Source organism: Psittacula echo, assembly GCF_963264785.1.
Source record: "Psittacula echo genome assembly, chromosome: 19".
Classification (NCBI taxonomy): domain Eukaryota; kingdom Metazoa; phylum Chordata; class Aves; order Psittaciformes; family Psittacidae; genus Psittacula; species Psittacula echo.
In genome coordinates, this window is record NC_137755.1 from 3901641 (window position 1) to 3915837 (window position 14197).

Sequence of the window (14197 nt, forward strand, 5' to 3'; positions counted from 1 at the left end):
GGCTTCCCTCTGCACCATGCGAGGGACAGGACAAGGCAGGTCCCTTGTCCCGGGCTGGCTGCAGGCTGTGAATGTGGGTGTGCAGGCAGGGTGCCCAGCGCTGTCCTTGCGAGCAGGGTGCCTGCAGCCCAGGAGCTGTGTGCAGGGGCAGGGACTCTGCTGCCTGCCAGGGTCAGCACTCAGCTATGAGGATGAAAGGCACAGACCCAGACGTAGAGTACAAGCTGGATCATTTATTGCAAAGGTTACACGGTATTTATATCCTTCCGAGCAATTAGCCAAGCACATCTGTGTTTGCCTTGCAATTACATCAGGCGAAAGGTCTATCAACATCCTCTTTCCAGTTCTGACGTCCTTTTTCCTTGCCAGTTCCAACATCTTCCAAGTACCAGTCAGGGACGGGTCACTCCTAATTGCCTCTCCAGAAGGAGAGCTTGCAGTAAGGAGACTGTAGCAACTCAGACAGAGACCCCGTCCCAAACCGTGGCTGTTCAGGTCTCTGGCTGCAGGGAGTGCCAGAGCCTGCTGCTGCCGAGGGAGGGAGGCCAGCATTCCTGCGTGAGGTGTGAGCAGGTAGAAGATCTGCTTAGCTTGGTGGCAGAACTTAAGGAGGAGGTCGAGACGCTGAGGACCATCAGGGAGTGTGAAAGGGAGATCGACTGGTGGAGTAACTCCCTGGCGTGCCAGCAGGAACGGTTCCAGGGAGATACCCCCCAAAAGGGAATGGACCCCCTGCCCTCTCTGACAGAGGGGGATGGCCCGAGACAGCCCCTGCCCTGTTGCTGTCGTGCAGAGGTAAGGGACCAAAAAGACGATGAGGGCTGGAAGCAAGTTCCAGTTCGGAGTCATGGGCAACCCTCCTCCCTTCCTGCCCTGCTTCCCCAGGTGCCCCTCCGTAATAGGTTTGAGGCCCTGGATCTTGCTGGAGAGAAAGGTGAGGATGTGGTGCAAGGGCAGACTACAAGGTCACATAGGAAAAGGCGGTCGACTTCGCACCTCAAGACTGCCTCTGATAAGAAAGAAAGAAGGATCATTGTCTTAGGCAATTCCCTTCTGAGAGGAACAGAGGGCCCGATATGCAGAGTTGACCCTCATCATAGGGAAGTGTGTAGTCTGCCTGGAGCCCGGATCAGGGATATCACCAGGGCGCTCCCCAGCCTGGTGCACCCGACAGACTACTACCCACTGCTGGTCTTCCAGACAGGTGGGGGGGAAGCTGCTTCCCGCAGTCTGAGGGGGATGAAGAAAGACTACAGGGCCTTGGGGCGGATGGTGAAAGAGTCTGGGGCTCAAGTGATCTTCTCCTCACTTCTTCCATCTTCCGGTGATGATGTGGGACTGAATGGGAAAATTCAGTCCATAAACAATTGGCTACGAGACTGGTGCTGCAGGCAGGGCTTTGGATTCTTTGATAATAGCTGGTTTTTTAAGGCTCCAGTCCGGATGATGGCACGTGGGAAAGGTTTATCTCACCGAGGCAAAAGGATGCTGGGGCATGAATTAGCAGGGCTCATTTGGAGAGCTTTAAACTAGATTCGAAGGGGGATGGGGTTGTAACTGGGCTTGCCCCAGTGGGGCAGCACTCTAGGATTGATGAAGACTGGGAGGCCTCCTATAATCCTAGGGTGAAATCGGTGAGCTCAGCTCCCTCCTTGAAATGCCTGTACACCAATGCGTGCAGCATGGGAAATAAGCAGGAGGAGTTGGAGACCTATGTTAAGTCAGGAGATTATGATCTGGTGGCAATTACAGAGACGTGGTGGGACAGCTCACATGACTGGAATATACTCATGGAGGGCTATGTCCTTTTCAGGAAAGACAGGCCAGCCAGGCGGGGTGGTGGGGATGCTCTTTATGTGCGAGAGCAGCTGCAATGTACTGAGTTCTGTCCAGGGGCAGAGGACGAGCGAGTTGAGAGTCTGTGGGTGAGAATTAAGGGGCAGGCTGGCAGGGGCGATACTGTTGTGGGTGTCTGTTACAGGCCACCAGATCAGGGTGAGGAAGTTGACGAGGCCTTCTACAGGCAGCTGAGAGCGGCCTCACAGTCACAGGCCGTGGTCATCGTGGGGGATTTTAACTTCCCTGATGTTTGCTGGAAGGACTACTCAGCAACCCAGCCACAGTCCAGGAGGTTCCTCCAGTGTGTGGATGATAACTTCCTCATGCAAATGGTGGATGAGCCAACCAGGAGAGGAGTGCTGCTGGATCCCATCCTCACTAACAAGGAGGGGCTGGTCGAAGCAGTAAAGGTTGAGGGCTGCCTTGGTTGCAGCGACCATGAGATGGTGGAATTCAGGATCTTGTGTGGTAGGGCCAGTACAATAGCAAGTAGAATTGCAACCCTGGACTTCAGCAAGGCAAACTTTGGCCTTTTCAAGCAATTGCTAGAGGAAATCCCATGGGCAAGGCTGCTTGAAGGTAAAGGGGCCCAAGATAGTTGGTTGGCATTCAAGGATTGCTTATTCCAAGCTCAAGAGCAGAGCATCCCGACACGTAGGAAGTGAAGGAAGAGGGCCAGGAGACCTGCGTGGCTAAATAAGGAACTGCTGGGTATGCTCAAGTGGAAGAGAAGAGTTTATAGGTCATGGAAGGAGGGGCTGGCCACTTGGGAGGAATATAAGGCTGCTGCTAGAGGATGTAGGAAGGCAGCTAGGATGGCTAAGGCCTCCTTAGAATTAAATCTGGCAAGAGGGGTCAAGGACAGCAGAAAGAGCTTTTTCAAATACATAGCTGATAAAACTAACACCAGAGGCAAGGTTGGCCCACTGGTGAACGGGATGGGTGCCCTGGTGACAGAAGATACAGAGATGTCAGAGTTATTGAATGCCTTCTTTGTGTCAGTCTACTCTGCCGGAGGCAGTCCTGAAGAGCCCTGTACTCCTGAGACCTCAGATGAAGTCAGGTCACTGGAGCAGTTTGCCTTAGTCGACGAGGAATGGGTTAGGGACCAGCTGAGCAATCTGGACATCCATAAATCCATGGGTCCAGATGGGATGCACCCGCGGGTGCTGAGGGAACTGGCGGAAGTCATTGCTAGGCCACTCTCCATCATCTTTACCAAGTCTTGGGAAACGGGAGAGGTGCCTGAGGACTGGAGGAAAGCAAATGTCACTCCAGTCTTCAAAAAAGGCAAGAAGGAGGACCCGGGTAACTATAGACTGGTCAGCCTCACCTCCATCCCTGGGAAAGTGATGGAACACCTTATCCTTGATGCCATCTTAAGGCATGTCAAGGATAAGAGGGTTATGAGGGGCAGTCAACATGGCTTTACCAAGGGGAAGTCATGCTTGACCAACCTCATAGCCTTTTATGAGGAAATAACACGGTGGGTGGATGGATGATGGCAGAGCGGTGGATGTGGTCTACCTTGACTTCAGCAAATCATTTGACACAGTCTCCCACAGCATCCTCATAGCTAAACTGAGGAAGTGTGGTCTGAATGATCAGGTGGTGAGGTGGACCACGAACTGGCTGAAGGAGAGAAGCCAGAGAGTTGCAGTCTATGGGGTGGAGTCTAGTTGGAGGCCTGTATCTAGTGGAGTGCCTCAAGGTTCAGTACTGGGACCAGTATTATTTAATATATTCATCAATGATTTAGATGAGGGAACTGAGTGTACTCTCAGCAAGTTTGCTGATGACACTAAGCTGGGAGGAGTGGCTGACACGCCAGAAGGCTGTGCTGCCATCCAGCGTGACCTGGACAGGCTGGAGAGCTGGGCAGGGAGTAACTTGATGAAATATAACAAGGGAAAATGTAGAGTCCTGCATCTGGACAGGAACAACCCCAGGTTCCAGTATAGGTTGGGGAACGACCTGTTAGAGAGCAGTGTAGGGGAGAGGGACCTGGGGGTCCTAGTGGATGGCAGGATGACCATGAGCCAACACCGTGCCCTTGTGGCCAAAAAGGCCAATGGCATCCTGGGGTGTATTAGAAGGGGGGTGGTCAGTAGGTCGAGAGAGGTCCTCCTTCCCCTCTACTCTGCCCTGGTGAGACCGCACCTGGAATCTTGTGTCCAGTTCTGGGCCCCTCAGTTCAAGAAGGACAGGGACCTGCTGGAGAGAGTCCAGCGCAGGGCAACTAAGATGATTAAGGGAGTGGAGCATCTCCCTTATGAGGAAAGGCTGAGGGAGCTGGGTCTCTATAGTCTGGAGAAGAGGAGTCTGAGGGGTGACCTTATTAGTGTATATAAATATATAAAGGGGGAGTGTCATGAGGATGGAGCCAGGCTCTTCTCAGTGGCAAACAATGATAGGACAAGGGGTAATGGGTACAAACTGGAACACAAGAGGTTCCACTTAAACTTGAGAAGAAACTTCTTCTCAGTGAGGGTGACGGAACACTGGAACAGGCTGCCCAGGGAGGTTGTGGAGTCTCCTTCTCTGGAGACATTCAAAACCCGCCTGGACACATTCCCGTGTAACCTTATCTAGGTGTTCCTGCTCTGGCAGGGGGATTGGACTAGATGATCTTTTGAGGTCCCTTCCAATCTCTAACATACTGTGTGATACTGTGTGTGATAACAGGAAAGGATTCTATAGGTACATTGCAAATGAAAGATAGACGAGGGACAACGTAGCCCTCCTCAGGAAGCTATCAGGAGAACTGCCTACCCTGGATTTGGAGAAGGCTGAGGTTCTTAATGACTTCTTTGCCTCAGTCTTCACTGGCAAACACTCTGACCACATCACCAAAGCCTTGGAAGGCGAACGCAGGGACTGTGAGAATGAAGACCTTGGGCCCACTGAAGAAGAGGATCTGTTTCGAGACCATCTTAAGAACCTGAATGTGCACAAGTCCATGGGACCTAATGAAATCCATCTACGGGTCCTGAAGGAGCTGGCAAATGAAGTTGCTAAGCCACTGTCCATCATAGTTGAAAGATCACAGCAGTTAGGTGAAGTTCCCAGTGACTGGACAAAGGGAAATATAACCCCCATTTTCAAGAAGGGGGAAATGGGTGACCCAGGGAATTACAGACCAGTCAGTCTCACCTCTGTGCCTGGCAAAATCTTGGAGCAGATTCTCCTGCAAGGCATGATAAGGCACATGAAAAACAAGGAGGTGGTTGGTGACAGCCAGCATAGCTTCACTAAGGGGACATCCTGCCTGACCAATTTGGTGGCCTTCTATGATGGGGCTATGGAACTGATGGACAGGGGTAAAGCAGTTGATGTCATCTACCTGGACATGTGCAAAGCCTTTGACACTGTCCCACATGACATCCTTGTCTCTCTAAACTCTAAAGAGTTGTGGTCAATGTCTCAGTGTTCGGATCGAGATCAGTAACAAGTGGTGTCCCCCAGGGATGGGTGTTGGGACCGGTCTTGTTCAACATCTTTGTTGATGACATGGACAGTGGGATTGAGTGCGCCCTCAGCAAGTTTGCCGATGACACCAAGCTGTGTGGTTCGGTTGATACGCCGGAGGGAAGGGATGCCATCCAGAGCGACCTCGACACACTTGTAGGTGGGCTGATGCCAACCTGATGAAGTTTAACCATGCCAAGTGCAAGGTCCTACACCTGGGTCAGAGCATTCCCAGGCACTGCTACAGATTGGGCAGAGCAGAGATCCAGAGCAGCTCTGTGGAGAAAGACTTGGGGGTGTTGGTCGATGAGAAAATGAACATGAACCGGCTACAGTGTGCGCTCGCAGCCCAGAAAGCAACTGTATCATGGGCTGCATCAAAAGAAGCGTGACCAGCAGGTCGAAGGAGGTGATCCTGCCCCTCTGCTCTGCTCTCCTGAGACCTCACTTGGAGTATTGTGTGCAGTTCTGGTGTCCTCAACATAAAAAGGACATGGAACTGTTGGAACAAGTCCAGATGAGGGCCACAAGGATGGTCAGGGGACTATATGAAGATAGGCTGAGCAAGTTGTGGCTGTTCAGCCTGGAGAAGAGAAGGCTGCTTGGAGACCTCACAGCAGCCTTCCAGTATCTGAAGGGGGACTACGAGAATGCTGGGGATGGACTCTTCATCAGGGACTGTAGTGATAGGACAAGGGGTAACGGGTTAAAACTTAAACAGAGAAGTTCAAATTGGATCTAAGGAAGAAATTCTTTACTGTGAGCGTGGTGAGGCACCGGAGTGGGCTGCCCAGAGAAGTTGTGAATGCTCCATCCCTGGGGGTGTTGAAGGCCAGGTTGGATGAGGCCTTGGGTGGCATGGTTTAGTGTGAGGTGTCCCTGCCTGTGGCACGGGGGTTGGAACTAGATGATCTTAAGGCCCTTTCCAACCCTAACTATTCTATGATTCTACGATTCTATTATTATTACTGGTGGTAGCGGCGGTGGTTTGTGTTATTCCTTAGTTACTGGACTGTTCTTATCTCAACCCGTGGGAGTTACATTTTTTCGATTCTCCTTCCCATCCCTCTGGGAGGGGGAGTGAGCGAGCGACTACGTGGTTCTGAATTACTGACTGGACTGAAACCATGGCACCGCGGCAACACATCGGGGCTGCTGGAAGGTGGCAAAGGCCCTGCTGGGAAACTGGGGGGTTCCAGCAATGCCCATGGAAGTGCTTCTGCCAGCACGCTTGGAAGGACACCCAACATTGCAGAACATGGCAGGGCCCTGGCAGTCTGCACCAACCCTGCAGAATCTCCTCAAGCATTCTAGATGGAGGCAGAGGCCTCAGCAGGCTCTGGCAAGGCTGCGGAATAACACCGGCCATTCCAGAATGCGCAGGTGCTCTGGAACTGTGCTAAAGCCCTCAGGAGCCTGACCGACATTCAGGAAGGTGGCAAAAGCCCTGGTGGGCCTTGGAAGCCCTCCAGGTATTCCAGGCTCAGGGATCCTTATCAGACTTGCTCATGCTCCTTCACCATCAGAGCCGCTTCCCATGGAAACTCCTGGAATTGTCCCCAAGTGAGTCCAGAGTCTGTTTTCTGCTGCTGGCTTTCCTCATGCCCTTTAGCATCTGAGTCCCCACTATTGCATGCTCATGACAGCCAAGGCTGACACTGATGATCACATCCTGAGCAGCTTTTCCAGGGCAGCATCACCCTTGTTGGCCCGCCCTGCACCTGTGTTAACCGGTTGTGCCAAGACCCTCCACACTGTTGCACCCTGTTGCTTTGCATGGCCAGGGACTGCCAGGGCAATTACCTGCAAGGTACCTGCTCATTAGCCTGGAGGCTTCCTCAGGTGCTGACAAAAGACCTTTTCTGTTTCCCCTCCCTGAGCAAGTAGTTTGTAACTGGGAGCACAATGTCCCTCTTATCAAATCCTCTAATCCTCAGTCACAAAAGGCAACCCAATCTGTTCCCTGTCACACAGAGGACCTCCAGAAATCCAAGTTTCCCCTTCATGCAGGGGGCATCCACCCTCCTCATCCTTCTTGTCTCCATGCTACGCCTCTTGGGGTTCCAGCCGTCAAAGGGACATGAGACTACCTGTACAATTCTCTCCTTACAGAGCTAGATCTAGGGAACAGCATTTTAAATGATGCCTCACAGAGTCCAGTGCATTTTATCCTGGGACAGCAACAGACCACCAGGTCCTGGTGAAAAACATTCTCTCAGCACCTTGGATGCTGCCCCTTTGGTCTCATGAACTGGTAAGGCTGTAGTCTGCAAAGACCCTAACCCCTGATCCCCATCCAGTGATGGTTTTTCCCCTTTCCCATCCAGGGTCCTTTCTCAAAGCACAAAGTCCTGAGAGATCTTGCTGGTGGTAACTGAGGCAAAGAGGAGATAGGCTACCTGAGATCTACCTGCATGTACTCTTGCTTTATTTAGTGGTGGTCCTGTGTTATCTTGTTTCTTCTTTAACTGTTCCTGAAGTAGGAGCATCTCATCCTGGTGCTCTTCAATTCCTGTTTGAGCTTGTCTGAGATTTGCTATGACCCATCGCTGTGCATAAAGGACGCTGTCTCTGAAAGCCAGATGTAGCCAAGCACACAGTTAAAATGCTTGGGCTGTTCCTTAGCTGAATCATCAAGGGAGTGAGTAAAGACCCTGCAGTGATGTACTTTGTGTTCACTCAATGCCTGCAGCTGCAGGGTGGCAGAAAGGACAGACCTGGCATCACTGATAGCAACTGATGCCTGATGCCTCTGAGCACTTACAAGAATATTCCCAACAACATTGTCTAGTCTCTATATCAGCCTGCACGTATCTTTGGCCTGTCTCTATAACTTGCACGTAATTTTGACCAGCCCTGTAATGGAAATGTCACCAGAGATTTGCACCCAGACACCTCACTCCTGGCCCCTGTCAATGTTAATGCTGAGACAAAGCTCCCTCATGTAGGTGCCTTTTCAAGGAAGACCTGACCAGAGGCAGGAGGAATCCTACCTCCTGTGGGTTTGTGGTGTTCATGGGAAGGAGCTGAGTCCCCTTCCAGCCCCAGGCCTACAGACTTAGGAGGAGATGCCTCAGCTAACCAGGGTGAATCCACTCCATCAGCAAGGGTAAAGGAGATCCCAGCCTGTCCTTGTCTGGCTGTCCTAATGATGGGACAGGAAACAGGCTGCCCACAGAAGTGGTTGTGTCACCATTCCTGGAGGCCTTTAAAAGACATGGAGATGTGGCACTTGTTGACATGGGTCAGTGGTGGACTTGACAGTGTTTGGCTAATAGAGTTAAGAGTTGATGTTGAGGTGGTTTTGAATCTAAATGATTCTGTAATTGTGAGAAACTTTGTTTACACCAAACTCCATCTCTCATCAGAGAAATGACACTGCAGGCAGGCAGTGTGTCTGCCAGCTGAGGGAGGGAACAGCAGTGCATGCTTCAGGCTGTTTCCCATGGTGTTCCTCTGGAGCCCAGGGAGCCCTGGAGGGAGCCCAGTGGGCCCTGGAGGGAGCCCAGTGGGGCAGAGGCAGAACCACCTTGGGCTGGGCCTCTCCTGATGAGCTGGGAGCAAGGGGAGACCTGCGAGCCTCAGAGAGCTTAAAGGCACTTGGCAGTGGAGGATGCTGAGAGCTCCCTGCAGGAGAAACCTTCCCAGCCCTGTGCATGGTAAGGCTCTGGGTGCAGGGCAATGCAGCTTCAGTTCCTGGAGGGATCTCCTCAAGCTGCTGCCTCGGACAGGCCATAGGATCTGTCAGGAGGACTCTCTTGGTTTCTCTGTGTAGATAAGGAGCAGGATGTGCTGCAGAGCAGGGCTTCCCTCTGCACCATGCAAGGGACAGGACAAGGCAGGTCCCTTGTCCCGGGGCTGGCTGCAGGCTGTGAATGTGGGTGTGCAGGCAGGGGTGCCCAGCGCTGTCCTTGCCAGCAGGGTGCCTGCAGCCCAGGGGCTGTGTGCAGGGGCAGGGACTCTGCTGCCTGCCAGGGTCAGCACTCAGCCTGCCCGGGAGCTCCCCATGGTGCTGGGGGAGAGGCGCTGGAGGTAAGGAACAACCCCTGGCAGGGCAGTAGAAGTGTTCTTGTGCACTGGAGAGGGTGCTGTGTGGGTCAGGGCTGCTCAGAGCTCCACATCCCTCTGAGCACGTTTGCAGAGGGTCCTTCTGAAAGACACTGAGGCAGCGATTGCCTGATAGGGAAGGATCTTGAGCTCTGATGTTTTCCACTCTTGGTGGGCAGGTTGGGCAGTGGGAGCTGGGAATTTCCTTCTCTGCTTTGGAGAAGGCACCGAGAGTCTTGTCAGGACTTGTGTGAGCTGCTCCTGAGCCCCTGCAGAGGCAGAGCTGCCCCTGGGCAGAGCCCTGCTGCCGGGAGGGGTGTGCAGGGCAGAGCTGAGCACACAGCCCATGGGATGGGCTCTGGGAGCACTGAGAGGGAGCAGAGCTGGGCCCAGAGCAGCAGCTCCTGGCAGGGACAGCTCCAGGCAGCAGAGACATGGGCAGGGAGTGGGGGGAAAGTGCAGCCCAGGCCTGGGGAGGGTGCGTTCAGGCAGCTCTCTTGGTGTCTGGCACTGGAGGTGGCTGCTGGCCATGCTCTGCTGGGCAAGGAGCTGACTGTCCCTCTAGAAAGTGCAGGGCAGCTGAGAACTAGACTGATGGACTCTGCAGCAACCTTGAGTAGTCACGAACCCACAGACAGTTGAGAACTTTTGTCTGTCTCACGCCGATACTCTTCACAGTTGCCTTCAAAAACTTAGGAATTTTATCCCTAATAGAGCCACAAAGAAACCCAAACAAACCAATCCACCAGCCTTACAGAAAAACATGACCAAGTCACGCTCAGCCTCTCCTATGCAGACCGAAAGTGCTCAGAGTCGTGAGTGCGTAAATTGAACTTCTGTATCTGACATCCCTCCTGTCCTAACCTGTCACTGCCTTTTTCTGCTCTGACAGTGCCCCATGCCCAGAGGCAGCAGATGTCCAACGGCAGCTCCATCACCCACTTCCTCCTCCTGCCATTCGCAGACAGGCGGGAGCTGCAGCTCTGGCACTTCTGGCTCTTCCTGGGCATCTCCCTGGCTGCGCTCCTGGGCAACAGCCTCATCATCACCAGCACAGCCTGCGACCAGCACCTCCACACCCCCATGTACTTCTTCCTCCTCAACCTCTCCCTGCTGGACCTGGGCTGCATCTCCACCACTGTCCCCAAATCCATGGCCAATTCCCTCTGGGACACCAGGGCCATCTCCTACACAGGTTGTGCTGCACAGATCTTTTTCTTTCTCTTTTTCATGTCAGCAGAGTATTTTCTCCTCACCGTCATGTCCTAAGACCGCTACGTGGCCATCTGCAAGCCCCTGCACTACGGGAGCCTCCTGGGCAGCAGAGCTTGTGTCCACATGGCAGCAGCTGCCTGGGGCGCTGGGTTTCTCTATGCTCTGCTGCACACAGCCAATACATTTTCACTGCCCCTCTGCCGAGGCAATGCTGTGGAGCAGTTCTTCTGTGAAATCCCCCAGATCCTCAAGCTCTCCTGCTCACATTCCTACCTCAGGGAAGTTGGGCTTCTTGTGCTAAGTTTCTGTTTGGGACTTGGCTGTTTTGTGTTCATTGTGGGGTCCTATGTGCAGATCTTCAGGGCTGTGCTGAGGATCCCCTCTGAGCAGGGACGCCACAAAGCCTTTTCCACGTGCCTCCCTCACCTGGCTGTGGTCTCCCTCTTTGTCAGCACTGCTACCTTTGCCTATTTGAAGCCCCCCTCCATCTCCTCCCCATCCCTGGATCTGGTGCTGTCAGTGCTGTACTCGGTGGTGCCTCCAGCAGTGAACCCCCTCATCTACAGCCTGAGGAACCAGGAGCTCAAGGATGCTGTGAGGAAGCTGCTGACTGGATGTGTTTCAGCAGCCATACACTGCCTGCTTTACCCTGGAAAGGGCTTCCAATGTTCATCATGACAGGCCACATCTGCCTTTCTTTCTTTACATTTGGTTTCCTGTTTCAATTTTTGGTGATGTTGTCTTCATAGAAATGTCAGTTTTCATCTCCTCCAGCTTAACTAGCCACCCATGTTGTGTGACCCACAGACTTTGTGTCAGTGAAGGTCTCGCACAGTATTTGAGTTAAATAAATGATCCTGCAGCAACTTCTTGTCTGTGCTGTGTGCTCACATGGCAGGAATGAAGGGGAATGAAATCAGCTTTCTGGCTGCTCCAGCTCTGGGATGGCTGCTCTGTGCCTGGAGCAGGAAGAGCTCTTGGCGAGCCCAAGGGCTGGGGCTGTTGTGCTGGTGTGGGGAGATGGGATGGCATGGGGGGTCTGCAGAGCTCTCAGGGTGTCCTGGGCAGGAGAGCAGGGGACACAGGGGTCCCTGCAGGGGATTCCCCTGCAATGGCCCAGGCTGGGGCTGCCTGGCTGGGAGCAGCCCATGGGAAAGGGCTGGGTGGGCAGGAGCTGGACAGGAGGCAGCGTGTGCCCTGGCAGCAAGGGAGGACAGCAGCATGGCGGGCTGTATGACCAGGAGCACGGCAGGAGGACAAGGGAAGGGATGCTCTGGAATACTCCATCCAGGTTTCAGATCCCCAATTCAGGAACACCATTGGCAAACAGGAGTGGGTTTAGCAACGGGCCCTGAGGACAGGCAGGGACTGGATTATGGTGCCTGTGGGGAGAGGCTGGGGGAGCTGGGCTTGTCCAGCCTGGAGAAGGGAAGGCTGATGGGGACCTGAGATCTTGGGAAGGGAAGGCTGTCCGGGACTGGCTGCCTGTACCAGCAAGGAGGCCATGGAGAATACAGAGCCAGGCTCCTCAGCATGGTGCCTGGTGGGAGGACAAAAGGCAATGGGAGATAGTGACAGAGGAGAGGTTCAGCCAGGACATAAGGAAACCTTGTTCCCATAGGCTCAGGCAAGGGCTGCATCAGGTCACCCAGAGAGGCTGTGCAGTCTCTGGCTTTGGGGATTTCCAACTCAGACTGAATCAAGCCTTGAACCACTTGCTCTGACCCTGTTACTGATGGGTTTGACTTGAGACCTCTTGATGTCCCTTCCAACTTCTCTTATGATGTTACAATGATGGGCTTACGAAGGGCCACAGAGGTGCTCTAAGGGCTGGAGAACATCTCTGATGAAGACAGGCTGAGAGAGCTGGGAGTGTTCAGCCTGGAGAAGGTCCCAGTTGGACATCTTAGCATCTGCTGTACGTAAGCAGGGTGTACAAGAAATCTGGAGAGGGGCTTTTTGCAAAGGTGTGCAGTGACAGGAAAAAGGGGAATGGCTTCAAGCTGAAAATAGGTAGATTTAGATCAGACATTAGGAGGAAGTTGTGCCCTTTGAGATGCCACGAGGGCTGAAGCAATTCTGTGATGAAGTCATGTTGACAGATTTGAGTGTTCAGCCTGGAGAATAGAAGGTTCTAGGGAGACATCTTAGCAATCTGCCCATATCTAACCAGGGCCTACAAGAAATCTGGAGAGGGTCTTTTTACAAGGGTGTGCAGTGACACGACGAGGGGGAATGGATTTAAGGTGAAAAAAGGGTGATTTAGCTTGGACATTCAGAGGAAGCTGTTCCCTCTGAGGATGGTGGGACACTGGCACAGGGTGCCCAGAGAAGCTGTGGCTGCCCCATCCCTGGCAGAATTCAAGGCCAGGTTGGATGTGACTCATCTCTGAAGCAGTGCTTTGCCCAGCTGTGATGTTCACAAGGGATGTCAGATGAAATCCAACTTCATTATAAAGTTCTCTACTTGTACTCATGACTCAGATGATTCGGGGTTGCATAAGAGAGGCTCAGCATGGCCTTAGAGTCATTTTGACTGTGTTATTTATTTACTGCCATAACATTGGTGAGGTGGTTTTTTAGGGTATAAAACATTCTTTGTATGACCGAAAACCTGAAGAGTATTGAAAGAGTGAGAAGTTCTCACCTCTTTGTAGCTTAGTGCAGAGCCAGGAGAGTTCTTTCCCATTTGCTCTATGCTTTAACCACATGTGTAAGATACCTTCACACACAAATTGATCCTAAGAACCCCCACAAACACCTGTCCTGTGCTGAGAGCAGGGCAGCACGGTTTCAAAGGGCAGATCACGGAGCTCTCATGGGGAGAAGCAAAGGACTGTGCCCAGCAGAGCATGGCCAGCAGCCACCTCCAGTGCCAGACACCAAGAGAGCTGCCTGAACGCACCCTCCCCAGGCCTGGGCTGCACTTTCCCCCCACTCCCTGCCCATGTCTCTGCTGCCTGGAGCTGTCCCTGCCAGGAGCTGCTGCTCTGGGCCCAGCTCTGCTCCCTCTCAGTGCTCCCAGAGCCCATCCCATGGGCTGTGTGCTCAGCTCTGCCCTGCACACCCCTCCCGGCAGCAGGGCTCTGCCCAGGGACAGCTCTGCCTCTGCAGGAACCTCACACCTGGCACCCCATGGATCCATCAATGGTCAATGGAGAAACATGGTCACCCCCTGAGGAAAGCCTTGAGAGCTTCTTAACTCTTCAGTGAGTTACTGGTGGCAATGAGCAGTGTGCAGGGAGGTGAGGGAGGGTGGAGGGAAGTCAGCAAGAAGCAAGGTGATGGTTCAGGGCTTTAACCAATCCTTACAAGCAGGATGGAGCCCAGCAATGGAGAGCAGTTGATGGCTGTAGGTGGAGGAGGAGGAGGTGTTCCTGGAGTGTGGCTGCAGAGCCTGGACAAACCAGAGGCTGTCTGAGAAGTTTCCTCATGGGAACATGCCTCAGCGTGGCCCATGGGGAATGGCCACTGCTGGGGGTGCCTGAACACTGCTCCTCATGCCCCATGAGCCGACCTTCCTGTCTGCCTCTCCTGCACTACCCAAACTTGCCTGGAATGCAGGATCCATCCCTGAGCCTGCAGAATGCAGGAACCTCCTGCAGTGAGGGGTCACTGCTGCAGGGGA

At 53.3% G+C, this 14197-nt stretch overlaps 1 pseudogene across 1 annotated transcript; it reads left to right on the forward strand.

The window, feature by feature from the left end:
- The first annotated feature begins 10269 nt into the window (after nt 1-10269).
- On the forward strand, nt 10270-11247 carry LOC308228561 (olfactory receptor 14C36-like; annotated as a pseudogene). The gene has a single exon. The product of its transcript is annotated as an olfactory receptor 14C36-like (transcript).
- Nucleotides 11248-14197: the final 2950 nt, after the last annotated feature.